This window comes from Pinus tabuliformis, chromosome J (genome assembly GCF_031772625.1).
Source record: "Pinus tabuliformis cultivar Carrire ecotype Pingquan chromosome J, CPIR1, whole genome shotgun sequence".
In the NCBI taxonomy this organism is placed as follows: domain Eukaryota; kingdom Viridiplantae; phylum Streptophyta; class Pinopsida; order Pinales; family Pinaceae; genus Pinus; species Pinus tabuliformis.
The window spans coordinates 473,650,569-473,654,796 of record NC_142295.1 but is presented as its reverse complement, the minus strand read 5'-3'; positions in this window follow the sequence as shown (position 1 = coordinate 473,654,796).

The window sequence follows — 4,228 nt, the reverse complement described above, 5'->3', positions numbered from 1 at the left end:
CTTGTCCAACTGAATAATATGTGCATATATTTTGTCCCATTTAATATTGATTTTATTGGCAACAGATAATGGCATTACATTCACCGATGCACTAGAATCAATCATGAAATTGTGTACATTGAAATTCAAGATTCTAAAAGTTAACAAGAAAGGTGGGTAGAGTGTATTCACATCCATCATTAATCCATTGAGTAAAGATTCGAGAGAACCAGGAGACTTACCAGATTCCTTGTCTAAAGAGGTAGCATTACATATGGAGGTCTGTGTAAGTGCTAATAAGAGGATGTCCTGCTCACTAGTGATATTTGTTAATCCAAAATTTGAAATGTTTGCACGAACCTTATTCATGTCATCAACTATGTTATAGTCCACAACGACAAGAATGGCCGAGGTGTCTGGGGATGTAACTTGGCTTTTGGTTTCCAGAGTGATGGTTCTATCCTTACTGTTGACGGAAACACTTTTCATTGAGACTGCTTTCCCAAATTTTCTTTGAGTGTCCTGTGATGAGTTGGTCGGTGGGTTCATTTTCCTTAAGAGATTTTCTTTAAATTTATACTTCAGCAACTCGATTGTTGTTTCTGGCCCTTTTCTTCTCAAGTTGTACCAGTTGGTCTGCTTCTAGTGCGTACCTTCACTCAGAGGTTGTTTATCGAGAATACTCATTTGGGTTGTGAGTACACATTTAAACATGTTCACTTCATGCCCTACACTTGGAGTTTCATTGGATGTAGTAGCTTCTTCCTTTTCTTCTATAGGATAAGTATGCTCTTCAACCATTACAGAATCAAAAATATGCATAGAAACCAAGTTGATGGCTTGATTCCACTGTGGGCACATTTTTTTGAATGATGTTCTTGATGAAATACACAATATTGATCTTTGCCCAACTTATCAATGTTCAACATGACAATGGAGCTCTGTGAATACTTTGTTGGTTGGTTCCTACTACTGCTAGAAGTTGCAGTCCTTCTAAATAGGTTAAATCTGGGAGGTTTTCTGCTCACAGTGGTATTGCTTGACCTCTGTTTGAGCTCTGCCATTTCATTGGGCGTTGACTTGACAATATGAGTCAATATTTTAATATCAGATGGTTCTTTCTCTTTGGCCCTGCTTATAGAGGCCTGAGGCCTCTTACCCATGTCCTTGGAGTCTTTTGTTTGTTCATCATCTGAGATGACTCTGATTGTATGGAAGTCCTTCTCAATAGTGATAACCTCTTCATAATTTTCTCTTATTGTTTGTTTCACAGTTTGCTTCAAAAACTAAGCAAAGTTTGTTGGAAATGGAGAGGTGTAGTAATCTATGGTGATGGAGTCATGAGGTTTCATGTCTTTTGGTTCAATATGTGATCAAATCTCTATTGAAATATTTCACTTTTTCCTTCTGCTCCATATTAATATTACCCAGCTCTTTCAATAACATGGCGGGGGTCTTATCATCAACAAATTTTTCAAGGAATTTCTTCTTAAACCCCTCTAATTTTTTATGGAGTTTGGAGGAAGGTTGTGATACCATACAACTGATCTACCATCCAAGGTACATGGGAAAAGTCGGCATGCAACATCATCGTACTATACCTCAACTGTTTGTAGATGTAGGTAAAATTTGTCCAGATGGTCTTCAACATTCACTACTTATCAGGGTCATACTTCATTAAGAACTTCTTCCTCTTCTTCTTCTCCACCTGTCCCACCAAAAGTTGTGTCAAAGAGGAGAATGTTGTCTCCATCACCATCGTGAAAGATGTTAGACAATTATAGATTACAGAGTAATGGAACACATAAAATATATTACAGAAATATAAACACAAAAAAACATAAAATAAGAGAGACATAGATATACGTGGTTCACCCAATTTGGGCTACGTCCATAGAGAAACAACCAGTCCTTCCTTTTCTTATTATCCAGAAAACTGAAGAGATACAACCTACAAAAGATCCGCTATAATTCCCTCTTCGCTCTCACACAATCTCCTCTCTCTTTCTCACTCAGAATATAGATATACATAGATTCAATACAATTCCCTCATATATATTGAGGGGTTTCCTTCTAGGGAAAAAGCCCCTAAATTAAACATAACTTCTACCATCATATATCTGCCTAATGAATGGGCTAGATTTACTATGAAATTACAACATTTTACAAGGCAATTTTACATCTATTTTTAGCTTTGGAGATGCTGCCCCTGATCCCCCACCAGGGGGGGCTCCAAATAATCACTATCACCCACTTGGACCCCCTTAGCGGCATACATTTTACGGGCGACGTTGCCGCCACATTACGAACTAGTGTCCAATGTGGCGATACCTCTAAATAAAGAAGATAATCAGGCTCCACACCCAACAAAAGAGTGGAGACTCTTGCTTTTCCATAGAATTTGTTAATTCTTCAAGAGTGACAAGAACCAAATCTTCAAGAGTCGAAAGCACTATCAATCCAACAAATTTTGCAAATTGACGGGTTATAGGGAGTATGGTCTGCATCTGATCATATGGAATTTCACGTTGTTGTAGCAGCTGCAACACCCTCCAAAATTTTTCCTTGCACTCAAATTTAGGAGCCTTTCTTGGTTTTTCCTTGATGGTTTCAAACACTCAAGCTCATTCCAGGAGCTTCCTTAGAGTCTTTTCATCCCTTTTTCTTAATTGACCAACTGTTGTATTTTAGCATGTTGATTTCTTTATCATGCTTTTGGTCCTATTCCAGTGATTTTGAATGTTTGTATTTGTGTGTTTGAGTTGTCCTAACCATGTAAACATCAGTTGCACTCATATATAAATTTTTAAGCATTGTCACACAAGTGTCATCATGGTCATCCTAAGTTCTATCTCAAGTGTCACACTTGTCACTGTTGGTTCTAGACAGCCTCACAGAGGGTAATGCTTTGTCTTGTTTTTCTGATGGTCTATTTTGTCATGTCGTCGAAGTATGTTAAGTGTGTGATTATAATTTCTAGTTCCTCACAAGTTCACTTGCCTCCCACACTTAGCCAATTTCTTGAAAATCCTTCCGACTAGACAACTCCCCTTCACTGGAGTCTGACTGAGCTGCACACCACACAATCTCATACCTTAATGATGTTGCTCTATTTCTTGGAACTGTGCAGTGCGTAGAGACTGTCCTCCAAGATAGTTGCACTACTAAATCCCAGAGTTTAGCAGCCTACCTTCCTTCCCAAAATTGCATAGAACCTTGCTCAAGCTTGACCCGAACTGTGCATTTCTTAGGATCAATCATGAAGCCTCCTCCATGCCTGTTGGAACCTTGCAATGGATAGAAACCTAAGCTATCCTTGCCTCCCATAACTGCAGAGAGGTGTCCCCTTGCATCCTCCCTCAATTGGGACTCATTGATCCCAAAAACTACACAAATCTATCCTCTCTGGTCCCTTTGCTGCTAGTCTTGCCTTCCTTCAGAAAACTATGTAGACCTGCCTCCCAGGGTTCCACCTTACAGCTACCATTGATAATATCAACTGTGAAATCTTGCCTCTGAATGGCCTCTGCACAGTTTTTACCAACAATGAAGACTATGCTCCAGAGTTCCTCAGTCAAGCCTGAGCTACGCTCTACACGGTCTCAGTGACCATTCTCCCACCTTGTCACATGGAACTATATAATGTGTAGTTAATCGACCCTATTCCCATCCTATTATCTGTCTCAGGCCCAATCCATGGATAATAATGCATCATATTAGACTAAGAGGTTTTGGATTTGATGTCATCTTGTTATTAGTGAATTGTATGAACACGTACACTATTAGATCACGGTGAGACAATGAAGGAGATGAAAAATTAGAGAACATGCAACAAGAATTACTGGCAACAACATGGACAAAAGAAGCTCATCAAGAACAAGCAAAGGGAACACATCCATGCAACTAATTTTCAAGACCAAGATCATTGAAGACCCCATAGCATCAAGCCATGTAGAGGATAAAATAAAGAACAATCAAGAACACATTCATCATTCAGCAGCAACAATAGCTTGACATTACCACCACAACTAGCTATTCCATGTTAGCAGGATCATGTCAAGTTGTGTCATGAGCTGTCAAGGCCACATCACTACCAATGGCCATATTTGTTGTAAATTGAATGTAATGTAAAGTGAAAGTCCAATGGACACACATGAATATTAAGAGTCATGTCAGTGAAAATTCATAGTAAGTTGAACGGTCATGAGGGTAGTCCAAGAGTCACAAGGGTCAAGTATCACCCTTGGTT